Genomic DNA, 14,099 nt, shown 5'->3' on the forward strand with positions numbered 1-14,099 from the left:
ATTGAGTCAGAAAGCTGTGACTATAGAAGACCAGCAAGGTAATAACTGGGAGGTAAGCCCAGATTTTGTTGTGGTGATTGAAACTAAACAGATCCTGAAGACATTGCTTTTGAGACCCCTTAAAAGAGAGAAGGGGGAAAATGTACATGTCATAGTCATGCACTCACTATTAATGAGGATGTGATTATGGAAATTCTAATAACGACAGAGGGAAATCTAGAGGAAAGTTTGGGTATAAAAGATACAAGGTTTTTTGTTCTAGCTGGTTTGGCTCAGTGGATAGCTCGTCGACCTGCAGACCCAAGAGTCCAGGGTTCGATTCCAGTCAAGGACACATGCCTGGGTTGTGGGCTCAGTCCCCAGTGGGGCACTTGCAGGAGGCAGCCAATCAATGATTCTCTTTCAGTATTGATGTTTCTATCTCTCTCTCTCTCTTTCCCTTTCTCTCTGAAATCAATATATATATTGATTTTTTTTTTAAGATACAAGGTTTTTGTCCCAGCTGGTTTGACTCAGTGGATAGAGTGTTGGCCTGGGGACTGAAGGGTCCCAGGGTTGCCAGCTTGATCCCCATCCCAGTAGGGGGCTTGCAGGAGGCAGACTATCTATGATTCTCTCTCATTGATGTTTCCGTCTTTCTCTCCCTCTCCCTTCCTCTCTAAAATCAATTTTAAAAAAAAGTTTTAAAAAGATACCATTTACTAGTGTATTTATTATATAACAAGGTATAAAAGAACTGACATTTTTAAGTCTCTATCATGCTCTAGGCAATGTGTCAGAAATTTTATATTAACAGCTCAATTGCCTTGCAAGGGAAAAATTATCATCTCTATATTACAGAGGAGGAAATTGAACCTCAGGGAGGGAGTGAAAAATATCTAAGAGCTATAGCTTCAAAGCAATCTCAATCAAAAGCTCAATACATATTTTAAAAAATAAATTGACAAGCTGATTCTAAAATTCATATAGAAATACAAAAACAAAACAAAACAAAAAAAAACACACACATACACACACAAAAAACTAGAATACCCAAAATAATTTTGGGAAATAGTTGAAGGACTAACACCTGATCTCAGAAATGATTATAAAACCCACAGTAATAGCCAAGACCGGTTTGGCTCAGTGGATAGAGTGTTGGCCTGTGGACTGAAAGGTCCCAGGTTTAATTCTGGTCATGTACCTTGGTTGTGGGCACATCCCCAGTAGGAGGTGTGCAGGAGGCAGTTGGTTGATGTTTCTCTCTCATTGACATTTCTAACTCTCTATCCCTCTTCCTTCGTCTCTGTAAAAAAATCAATAAAATACACATTTTTAAAAGTTAGATATATACCTTCCACATTAATCAACCGTTCCTCTCCTGGGTAACCTTGCAAGAGAAAGTAAAACCATGTCCATACAAACACTTGTGCATGAATGTTCATAGCAGCTTTACCTGTAATAGTCAAAAGCTGCGGGAGAAAAAAAACAAATGTCCCTCAAGAGATGACTAGATGCACATGTTATGTTATATGCAGACAATGGAATACCAGCTAACAACAAAAGAAAATGAACTACTGAGACTCACAGCAGCATGGGTGCTAAGTAAAAGAAGCCAGACCTAAGGAAATCATCCTGGATGATTCCATTTATACAAAAGTTTTTAAAAAACAAACTAATCTACCGGAATAGAAAACAGATCAGGAAAGGTGGTTGAGGAGCAGGATTATAAAGGGGCATGAGCAAAATTTGGAGATGATTGATTGTGGTGACCATTTCATGGGTGCATATAATAAATCAAAACGTAACGTGTTGTTCAGTGTACGTCATTATATGCCAACGACACTGCAATAACATTGTTTTTAAAAAGTACCCGAGACCATGCAGGGGTCAGCGGAGGAGCCCATGCCTTGGTCCGGGGCTTGAGAACAGAGCTCATTCCGCCCCTACAGGCTGCACCCAGATGGCCAGCATCTCCCTGTTGGCAGGAGCTATGCATGTGCAAACTACAGCTGGAATAGTTGGAATTCTTCATTTAAATTCCAGGAAATCCAGGGACTTCTGGGCACCATATGAAAACATAAAAGAAAAAATGGTTTATTTTCTGAGAAAAAATGAAGCATACTTTATGGGGTCATGGAACCTCTGAAACACCACCAGCAGCTCTTTTCCTGGCTGCAAGCTGGGGCTGGGGCTGGGGCTGGGGCTGGGGCTGGGGCTGGGGCTGGGGCTGGGGCTGGGGCTGGGGAAGAGGAAAACCCCAGTCTGCCTGCCTTTCTCAGGCAGAGAGAGACCAACACTCATGCAGCTGCAGGAGGGGATGGAAGAGGAGATGAGGCTCCTACAGGCTCCCAAGGGTAGGGTGCGGAGGTGCAGGCTGGTACAGAGCTCAGGCTGGCAGAAATCCCAAACTCAGAAATGTGGGGAATTAGTCTGTTGGGGTCAGGAGGCGATGTGATCCTAAGGGAGGCTGTGTCACCTGCAGCTTTCCCTGGTGCCCAGACTGAGGTGGGGGCTGTTCCCAACAAGGGCAAACTCTTCTCTGCATTTAAAGGCACACACACACACACACACACACACACACACACACACACACTATGCAGCTGCCCTGGCTGTAGGCAAGGTAACAAATCGACCACCCTGATCCTCCTAACCAGATTAAACTCTCGGTTAGGAGTCTCTGTCACTTTGTACCAAGGCCTCCCTTGTGTGATTCGCTCCTTCCAGTCAACAGATAATAAGCATTTACCAGCACCATGTGCCAGGCCCTCTTGGAGTCTCTGGGAATCCCCCACCCTTGCCCGAAGGAGTTTACGTGCCAGTGGAGGAAACAGACTGTGTGCAAGACAAATAAATAAGCAGACCGTGGGTCAGGAGGCTGTCGGTGTAGTGGAGAAAAAGAGAACAGAGACAGGGGACAGGGGGAAGGATGGGGCTGTGGGCAGGACTGAGGGTGAAAGGGGTGGCATCACATGGAAGTTCTAGTGTGACCCTGCCCTCTTCTCTCCTGTGATGGTTTCCCCCTCATCTTAACAGACCACAACGAATCAGGGTGACTTTGTTGGTCCCCTGGCAGCTGTATCCAAGATGCACCCATCTTTTTGGCAGCATCTCCCCGACAGGAGGCAGGCTTCTCGGCAGCCGCCCCACCGCGGCCCATCACAGGCTGTTGCTGCTCATCCTTGGGCCCAGTGATGAGTAAACAACCCCAAGAATTAAGTACTTTCCACCTCTCTTTTGCAAGAACTAGTCCTGTTTGGAGTTCAGTCCCTCCTAAACTTACAAAGGTCCTGCCCTTTGGCCTCTCATTCTCTTCTGAGCCATTACCCCCACCTTCCATTTATCTATTCAGGCCTTTTTCTCTGCTCGTAATCGTGCGGTACAAGTTTCCATTTCTGTACCCTTTCTCCTATGCTGCTCCTCATCTAGAATGCCCTCCTTCTATTCAAATACTTTTCATACTCAACAGTGAAGCTATAGCCAACTGGCATGGCTCAGTGGTTGAGCGTCAACCTATGAACCAGGAGGTCACATGCCTGAGTTGCTGGCTTGACACCCCCCCAGTGTGGGGCATGCAGGAGGCAGGCCATCGACGATTCTCTCTCGTCATTAAAGTTCCTACCTCTCTTTCCCTCTCTCTTCCTCTCTTAAATCAATAAAACTATATATATTTTTAAAAAGGAATAGCAATAAAGATCACAGAGCATAAATGGACTTAATAAAATCTAAGTTTTCCTTAAAAAAAAAAAAAAAAAAAAAAAAAAAAAAAAAAAAAAAAAAAAAGCAAAGTTCTAATCTACTTATTTCCAGCTCCTCCCTGCCCATGGCAGCCCCATGAATCCCCTTTTCTTGATCTCCAGCATCATACCACATCTGAGCCTCATAACTGAGGCAACGTTGTGTCTGTTTCACTGCTATCTCCCTATTGTGCGTCTGGCCCCTCCAGCTGCCTTGGTTGTTCCTCCTGTGTCTTTAACTTCTCCTGCGTTCCTGAGATGCAGGCTCTCATGCTGAGCATACCAAAGGTACATATACCACATATACAGCTCATTTCTTCCTTTCAAATAAGCCTTTGCCCAAATTTCCTGAGAAACTGAAATGGTTTGGAAAATTCCAGTAGGGGAGTTTCTCAGCCTTATTTGAGTTGTGCAAGTGGGAAAAAATGTGCTTTCCCCCAAATTAACAAATTCCCCAAGCCTTTCCTCTGACAGCAATTCACTAACCTCTGAGGCTGTATGGAAGCTCGCCAGTTTCTTCATTTCACCAAAGAATGAATTATCCTCCCATTTATATGTCATAGGCACACGTGTGTTTTCGAGTGAGCAAGGAGGATAGAGTCAGAGTATAAATTAACCCATCTTGAAAATGAAGCATGTGACAAGTGGAAAGTGGCAGACTCTTTGATGCCCCTGTCTCCTGGCTTTCCAGTGTATTGAGGAAACCATGTCTTAATAGTATGCGGTATACCCCACCTGGGTATATCCTCCCCCTCTATTTGGATAAATAGTTTGGATAAACTCACTCATTCACCCATTCAACAAACACTAATTAAAAGGCCGATATGGTTGGCAGTTTCCAAAATGACTTCCAAAGGCCCGGTTTCCTGGTACTAATGCATACTTGTGCAATCCCCTCCCCCTATGTGTGTTCTGACCCTATTACCTTGCTTCTAATGGAGAGAATACAGTAAAAGTGATGGACATTACATTCAACATTATTTTCTATAAGATGATAGCATTCTCCTTCTTACACTCTCTCTGTGATTCCTCTTGTTTACTCACTCTGATGAGGTCAGCTGCCAAGTGGTGAGCTGCCCTGTGGAGAAGCCCATGTTGGCAAGAAACAGAGGGCAGATTCTGGCCAACAGCCAGCCAGTGAGGCACGGAACCCCGTTGTCCAATAGCCCGTGAGACACTGAATCCTGCCAACAACCACATGAGCTTGAAGCAGGTCCTCCCCATTTGAGTATTCGGATGAGGCTGCAGCGGCAGCCAACACTTCGATGTATGCTGAGCCAGAGGACCCAGACAAGCGGCACCCAACTAAATGTTGTTTGAAGGCACTATGTTTTAGGTACAATTTGTCTTGAAGCAATAAATAACTCATACACCCACTGTGTGCCAGGTGCTGTTCTTGGCTCTGGGACACTGCAGAGGATAAAACATGCACATGTCCTCATGTAGCTGACAGTCTAGTAGAGGGAGGCAGACGATAAATAAAGTGTGGTGACAGAGGAAAATAAAGCAGTGAAGGGAATGGGGAATTGCCGGGGCTTGGGTGGGTGGTGAGGTGGGGGTGACAGTGGTTGTAACTTTACACAGGGTATTTGTAAAGGCCTCCCGAGGAGGTGGTATTGGAGCAGAGACCTGCAAAGAAGAGCACGGACCATGGGCCATCTAGGGGAAGAGTGCTCCGGACAGAGGAAACGGTCCAGAATGAGCTTTTGTTTTGTTCAGTAAAATAAAATGTAGAGAAGGAAAGGCTCCCAGCTTCTCTCTCTTTGGCCTGTAGAAAAACAACTAAACGCAGGCAGCCCACCAGAAACGCATTCCAACTTTCCTCCTGCTCCCAGAGAGAGCTCGGAGTCCAGACAGAGGCAAGCTTGTTTCTGTTTTGTTTATTTCCTGTGTCCTCGATGTAAGCAGTTACTCACCTTGGCAGGTGGGGCTTCTGTGATTTGGGGGGAGGGGGGGAAGGAAGGAGGTTGCCCAATGTCCCTTCACCTTACCCTCTGTCGTGGGTGGCTTTCCTGCTCGCTGCAGAGAATAGGATGTAGGGATTGGGCAGCTGGGATCCCAGGCCAGAGAAGACTTGAACTGCCCGATTCACGCTGGGATCCTCAAGGCCACCAATTCACATTGGGCCAGACCCTCGCAGGGGGAAAAGAAAAATCCTGCTACAGCGGCTCTGCCAGCTGAGAATTGGTTGGTTCGTGGGCACTGATAACCATTCACTTCCGTCCTTGCAGGGCTAACACTTATAGGAGAAGTTCTGCGGGGGCCTGATGCGGCAGGGGCCTGACATGGTGGGAATCTCCCTTTTCCGTGTCCCACCTGGAAAGAGATGAATGAACCGATTCTAAGTGGAGGTGGCCAAGGATTGAGAAATATTAGAAATGAAAAGAGAAGACACAGAGATAGATTTCAAGCTGGGAGCTGGGTGGGCTACCATACTGTCTCTGGAGAGGCAGGAAGTCAACAACGGCCCCTCGCAGTGCATTTATTTTATAGCCCCAATACCATAATTATTTTCATTCTTAATTAGGCCCTAGCATGCCTGGTTTTACATATCTAGTCCCTCTCCTGCCAACACCTGGGCTTGATATGAAGACCAAGTTGATTACACTGTCCGCCATCTTGGGAAAATGTGTATCCTAGACTCGGCTCTGCCAATCTTCTCTGTCTCAGCTGGCAACAATTAAAAGAAATGCCCATGTGCCTTCCCAGGAGGCCCTCTAACAAAGTTCAAGGGGAGAGCAGTTTACAAAATGTTTCTTTGAATTGCTCTGTGAAGAAAGGAGACCTGATAAAGTTTTTCTACTGTGTGCAAACCTGGAGATTTGGGTGGACTCAGAGATTCTCCTTCCCCTCACCCCCCTGCCCAGAGTGAGGCTGGACACTGAGGCCTGGACACCGTGGCTGCCCAGTGGAGAAGAGGATTGTGAGAGGACGTGCCAAGAGTAGCTTTCCTTTGGAAATTGGTCCAGAGCCAGATCTGATCCTTTGGCCCAAGTCAGAGTTGAATAAGTGCCTCTGACTTCTGTCAAACACTGACTTGCCTTGATGCTTCACACCCAAGAAAGAGGCTGTGAACTTTCCATCTAGAGTGTGAGGTCAAGAAGGACAGCCCAGCTCCATACGGGCCTGACCTTGGCAGTCAAGTGTGCTCTGCTTCTGCACACACAGGGAGGAAGGAGAAGATAAAGACATCTTCCATTCAATAAAAATGGGGAGCTATTATCATCATTTGCAAAGCTGAGAGCCTTTGCAAAGCCATATTAACATGAAAGAGAAAGATTGCCCCAAGTGGAAGCATGGAGATGAAAGAAGGAAGGAATAGAGAAATGAAAGGATAAATAGATGAGTAGACTAAATGAATATTGATAATGTTAGGAAAATAGTAATAATGTCTTGTAAGGCTTAAAGTACATATGGAATTAACATACATGACAACAAGAACACAAAAGATGGGAGGGGATTAAACGGAGTTAACGTGTTCTAAAATCTTTATCATTGTAAGTGGCAAAAGTATAGATTTACATTAAACTTTAATGTCGAGGGGATATCTTGCAAACTCTCAGGGGACCACTAAAAAATAATAATGCAATGTATAATTAATAAGGGAAATGAAATGGAATAATTAAAAGTACTTAGAAAACAAGAAAGGAGGGGGGGTGAACATAGCATAAGTGAAACAAATAGTGAGATTTAGGTGGATTTAAACCTAACTATATTAGTCATTTCATTAAATATGTATGGGCTAAAATGTTCCAATAAAAGCCAAAGGTTATCAGATTGGACATTTTTATAGGAACATTGATCGAGAGGGCACCCACCCTTTTATCCAGCTCCCCTCTTACTACTTGGAAGGCTGACTTGATAGCCGGAATGGCAGTGATCCACTTACAAGCAGGAGGCGGAGCCTGGAAGCTGTGGCCAATGGAGGCAGAAGCAGAAAGATCAAAGGAGCCTGGGACACTCACTTCTGCCAGTGCCTTAAACAAAATGTGTGTCTTCCTTCCTGCAGGATTCTTCACAGGTGGATGCTGTTGTGGATCTCTAAGACAGGAACCCCACTGAAACCGGTTTGGCTCAGTGGATAGAGTGTTGGCCTGCAGACTGAAAGGTCCCAGGTTTGATTCCGGTCAAGGGCATGTGCCTTGATTGCTTGCGGGCACATCCCCAGTAGAGGATGTGCAAAAGGCAGCTGATTGAAGATTCTCTCTCATCAATGTTTCTAACTCTCTATCCCTCTCTCTTCCTCTGTAAAAAAAATCAATAAAATATATTATAAAAAAAAAAAAAAGGCAGGAATTCCGTTTACAGAGTCTCCCTGGCCCATTGGAGCACAGGTACCGTGGATCATGCCACAGGACACAGCTGAGAGCCCCTGCACAAAAGTACCCGCACATGATCATGTCTCCCAACTGGCTCTCCAGGCCCTGCCCAGTCCAATAGCAGAACCTTTCCAATGGGGCTGAAAGGTCCTCAGAAGGCAGCAAAAGTGGGCCTGGGAGAGACAGTGTCCTCCCCTCCTCTCTCTCCTGTGAATGCGTGAAGAGGGAAGAGGTGAGGCCTGAAGCCAAAGCAGGGTTTCTCTGGATACCCAGGTTTTGTGAAGACAAGGTGGTTTCTGAAGAAGGTAGGTTCAGCGCTGGGCTCTAAAACCCAAGCCTCAGTCTTCCTTTCCAAGGCCATTACTGCAGCCCCAGAGTCCTGGAGCCCCAAGCAACATGTGTCACCCACAGTAATACCCCCACCCGGGCCTTATCCTTGGCGGATGTATGGGAGCCCAGCCCACTGCAGGGAAAGCAAGCCCCGAAGTTGTAGGACCAGCTGAGCAACCCTGCCTTTGCCAGCTTCCTGTCCAAGTGCCCACACCAGTCTTGACAAGGTCTGGAATGAGCCACGTCGGTGAGAAAAAACTAAGAGGAGGCTGAGTCTGGCTAAAGCAGGAGGAGAGAACAGAGCCTCCACTCTGGCTCCACCCCAACCTGCCTCCTGGGTAGGACGGAGATAAAAGGAAAAAGCCTAACGCATCCATGAAGGGAGGCAGGCGGGAAGAGAGCAGGAAAGTGATGTCCATAAAACTCTGGAAAACAGAGAGCAGACAGATGAGGTTATAACTTTCTCCCCAGCGCTGAACGTCTGGGGAGGGGAAGAAGCAAGCTTGGCAGAGCCCCAGACAATCTTAGCAAGTGGAGCCAGGTGAGTTGGTTGTAAACCTTATAAAAGAGGAGCACATTCTGAGATTCTCCTCTTCACCACATGAAAAGAAGATCAGCACCTTATTCCTTACCACACCCCTCCCCCCACCCCTGTGCCAAGCTGGAGTTACCATGTGAATGTAATGATGGTGGTGGTGGGTCCGGCAGAGCACCCTTGTGTTTAAGCACACTGGCAGCCAGGCTTCCGGGCTCCAACATCAGAACCAGAACCCTATCCTGTCCTTTTACTGTGAGACCCACCAAGAAATGAGCTCTGTACCCACATGGGGCTTTCCTCAGCTATGGAATGCCTCCCTCTTAAGTAGGACTAGAGAGCCAAGAACCAAAGCCATTTGAGGGAAGCCTTAACTACGAAAAACAGAGAGCAAAACAAACAAACAGCAAAGAAAGCAGCTCCAAGGAAACAGAGATAATGTGGAGATTGAACTAAGAAAACAATCTTCATTCTGATTACTCCTCCCAAAGGGAAGAGAAGATAATTCATGAAGCAAGAAGATTGTGTTATGAAAGGAAATATTAAATAAAAAACATCCCTTGAAAATTAAAAGTGATAGCAAAAATATAGAAGGGTTGAAATAAAACGAGGTGGAAATTTCCCCCCCAAAATGAAAGATAATAGGAAAAAATTACTTAAAAATTAGAGAATCATGTTGGGAGTTCTAACATCCAAATCATTGGAGTTCCAACAAACAGAACAGTTGAACTGTGGAAAAGTAATCTCAAAATCATAGGAGAAAATTCTCTAGCACTTAGAGATATGAGGTGCCAAATGGAAGGGTCCACCAAGAGCCCAAAACAAAGGACAAAAACATATCAACACACATCACTCAGGAATTTCAGGGCGTCAGACATGCAGAGAAAATCCTAAAAACTTCCAGAGAGAGGGGAAATAGTTTATATCCAGGGATCATCAATCAGAATCACATCATTTTCCCCAATGGGCAACACTAAAAGCAAGAAGACAATGAAACATCTCTTTCAAAATATAGAGGGAAAATTATTTCTAATCTAAAATTTAATACCCAGACAACTATTAATAGTGTATAAGAGTAGAATTAAGAGATTTTTAAAAACACAATATTTTTTAAATGTGCCTCCTACATATCCATTCTTTTTTAAAAAATGTATTTTATTGAGTTTTTACAGAGAGGAAGGGAGAGGATAGAGAGTTAGAAACATCAATGAGAGAGAAACATCAATCAGCTGCCTCCTGCACACCCCTACTAGGGATGTGCCCACTACCAAGATGTGCCCTTGATCGGAATCGAACCTGGGATCCTTTAGTCTGCAGGCTGACGCTGTATCCACTGAGTCCAACCAGTTAGGGCACCATATCCATTCTTAAGAAGTTACTAGAAGATGAAAACAAGGAGTCTGGGAGACAGTAAATCAAACAGAACAGAAGTTGGAGAAGGGCCTTCATGGAGATGAAGGGAGATCTCAAGATGAAGGTTGTTTGATGGGACCAGAGAGTAACTTGTCCCAACTCCCCAGGAGGGATGCCACCAAGACTAAAATGGGCCAGCTTAAACATTAATGGGTCTATACTCATTGAGTTGAATTTTAGAGTCCATTTGGGAACAAGCTGATGCTAACTCTATAGCATGCCAGGAAAATGAAAAAATGAGGCAAACATGTAACTCTAATAAAAATAAAAGTTGTATAAGAAAGAAAGTGTATAATCATGGCAAAGTATGTGATTCAGCTATTAATAATATTTACATATTCACAACCATATAAACATTGAATAGTAATTTATGCAAAAAAATGCCATGTAGCCATATCAAGAAGCTGGATGAAGAGAAGTACTAGTTCATGTGTATAAGTGTCTTGGTGTGTAAGAGTGCTCTATCCTAACACTTCGTAGTAGGAAATAGGTTGATACTATCTAAAGCAGAAACACCATGAAATAGAAGAAGACTGTTTTTCAGAAACTTAGGTGTCAGTAACAGAACATGTCAAAGACTTGACAGTGGTTGTCTTTTGTGAATGGAACTTTGTGGGGAGAAGAGTGGAACAGGACACTACCTTTTACACTGTACTACTATTTGACTCTTTAAATCTTCTTTTTGACTTATAAAAACTACTCTTGTTTAAAGTCCACTATTTGATGTTTTAACATATGTACTCCCTCTGTAATCCCTCCCACAATTACTCCTGTAGAGAGACATATGGTCAGTAACCACCCATGAATGGCTCAACAGTTCCTGCTGTGTCCCTCTGTAATCCCTCCCACAATTACTCCTGTAGAGAGACATATGGTCAGTAACCACCCATGAATGGCTCAACAGTTCCTGCTTCTGAACTGGTGAACGGGGTAGAGGGTGGAGGGGGTCTGTGCTTCTAATGGGAAGACACCATGCAGTCCATCTTGGCCTTAGCATTCAGCTTGAGAAGCATCACGTCCAGGAAGCCTGCCATGACTGCCTCCCTGCACCCATGCTCTCATCCTCCAATATGAAAATATCCCTTCTGTATGGTGAACTTGCCTCTTTCTTTTCTGCACCCAGTGACTTGTGAACTCTACAATGATGGAAACTCCCTTTGGATTCATAGGGCCACGCTCCAAGTGCATGCTCAGGAAATTTTTTTTTAACGAATACATGCAATGTAAGACAGAAGAGAGGCATGGAAGGCTGAATAGGTGAGTGCAAGGTATTTCCTAGTGTCAATGATTTAAAGTTGTCTGTGTTAAAGATCATATGCATCTCTTTAAAGACCACGTGAAAGTCCAAGAGAGGCTGAAGTGGGAGGGAAGTCAGAAACGCAGCTGTAGCCATTAGCCCATTCTTGGAGGGGCTTGGTAGTCCACAGTCCCCTGGACAAAAACCCTGTCCCAAACATCCCTCCACCACCCTTCTCAGAGACCCAAGATCCGCCTTGGGAGCCCCGGGAGCTGGCCCAGCAGTGGGATTAGGCTCGCTAGGGGGCAGTCTTTTATCACACTGGCTCTGCTCCAGCAGCCACAAAACCCTGGGTTCTTTTCTACAAGGAACCCTGCAAACTCAGGGCCTCCCCACATTCCCTGCAGTCTCTTGCCAAGAACAGAGGGTCTGGTCTCTCTGAGCAGCAGTGGAATGTCCACCAAATCAGTTCTCTGGGCAAGGGAGCTGTGAAGAGAAGGCAGGTGTCTGGAGACACTTTGATATTGCAAAGTGATCTTCCCTTCCTCACTGCCTCGAATGTGCCAATTCTTAGTTCCTCATCCCCTGCCTGATGGCTGCCCAGAGACGAATCTATAGGATTGACACTCCTATAGATTGTCAATTTATTCACCAATATCCATCAGACACTATTGCTAAGCACATGCAGGACTGGGGATCTTGGAGGTTCAGGGCTGTTACAGACCCCAGAGCAGTGTTCAGAACTCCCTCCCCAGTGTGGGACCTCACTGCCCCCAGAAATCATCCCACCCCTGGGCCCGTAGGAACATCTGAAGCCAGGGGCACAGAGGAAGGCCAGGGACCAAAGGGGCACGTACAGTTTGGAGAGTCAGAACTCCTTGAATTTTTAGAAGAGCACACTCTTACCTCAACCACTGTAGGGCCTAATTTCAAAAATGCTTCCACTCTGGAGGAACAAATATCTCAAAGACACAGACCCTGTGAGGCAGCCTGTGCCTGCTACCAGGAGTAAAAGGAGTTGGTATAGGTAAAAGGAGAGGATTTGGGGGTGGAAACCTGGGACAGGATTTCCCAGGACAGGGCTTAAAAGGAGGTGATTGATGGGCATGGGGTCTTACAGAAGGAGAAAAAGAATAAGGGCCCTCGCTTGGCTCTTAAAACTGAAGCCCTGGAACTTCCATCTCCAATGTCCAGGCTTTTGCTGGGAATTTGCTATCTGTTCCAGATCCTGGTGAGCTTTCTATCCCGTCAAAGGAAGTGTCCAGGAGAGGCTGGAAGGGAGAATTTCACAACCAGCAGGGTCTTCCTTTGATGTTGCCATCTGGGCCCTGGAGCCCCTCCTCCACCAGTTCACCGTTTGGGAAGCAGGAGATCTTTCCTTTCCCAGCTCCATGGGAGGGGGCTGCTAGGTCTAGCTCACAACTCACTTCATATCCCTGGTGGGTGCAGTGGGACACAACTCCAGCCCAGACTAACGAGGGATGAGGGTGTGGGTGCCTGGATCCCTTGCTAAGGCCTGTACAGGCCTATGGTGCAGTCACACCCCTGGGAGCTGCACTCTGCAGAGCAAAAGCATCAAGCCTGGTTTACCCTGAGAACTGGGTCACCTCCGCATCTTTCCTGGGGCAGGATTCCAGGCCCAGCCAGTCACACTGACATCTGGGAAGAGTCATTACCTGCAGGGAGAAGGGGATAAGAGAGAAAGGTGGAGAGGGACTACGCTGGAAAGGAGGCAGCACTGGCTCCCTAGGCAAGCCTCTCTTCCTCTGTGGTAAGCAAAGATATATGGGCTAGCAGGCCGGCCTGCCCAGGGCCCACCTGTGCACACCTGCCTCTGGCACATCTGAGCTGCGGTGACCCTCTCACCCAATCACCCTGCAGAGCCAGGTGTGGCTGCCAGCTCAGCCAGCTCCCCCGAGGCCTCTGGCCCTGCCCTGCCTGGAAGGCCCTGCCCTCCCTCCATCTTTGCAGAGAAGAGGAGAAAATAAAACTGTGTGTAAATTTCCCATTCAGGTTTCGGGGTCCCACTCCCCATTCTGTTGCTCTGGGACATGGGAGGTGAGCGGTCACCAGGGCTGGTGTATGTCTGCAGCATGCTTTTCCACTGCCAAGATGTACCTCCTGGACTCCAGCTCCCGAGGGCCCGCCCCTTTCTGCAACCATCTCAAGAATGTTTGCCAAGCGTTTTGTCAGGTGTCCCCCAGTGTCCCAAAGACAGAAACTGTACCATGTGACCTTTCCCCAGGTTTTGCAACCCCGGAGTGCACATGTCCACACCTACTCTCACACCTCCACCAAGGGCGTCCAAGAAGAATGCCGTCCACAGGGTAAGGCCACCTGGGGACCTCTTCTCTCTTCCTTTTCACTTCTCAAATTTCTACCTAGTGTATCTCATTGAGACAGGGGCATACTGGTCATAGTTTCTCTTGATGAGGTGGTCCGTGGATAGCCAAACATCCCTCGGCTTGCCACAAATGACTTATTTTCTCATTTGTCTCAGAGCTGATCACTGTTTGCAGAGGTAAGCCAAATGCAATATTTGGCTTCCA

This window comes from Pipistrellus kuhlii, unplaced genomic scaffold, assembly GCF_014108245.1.
Source record: "Pipistrellus kuhlii isolate mPipKuh1 unplaced genomic scaffold, mPipKuh1.p scaffold_m20_p_11, whole genome shotgun sequence".
Lineage (NCBI taxonomy): Eukaryota > Metazoa > Chordata > Mammalia > Chiroptera > Vespertilionidae > Pipistrellus > Pipistrellus kuhlii.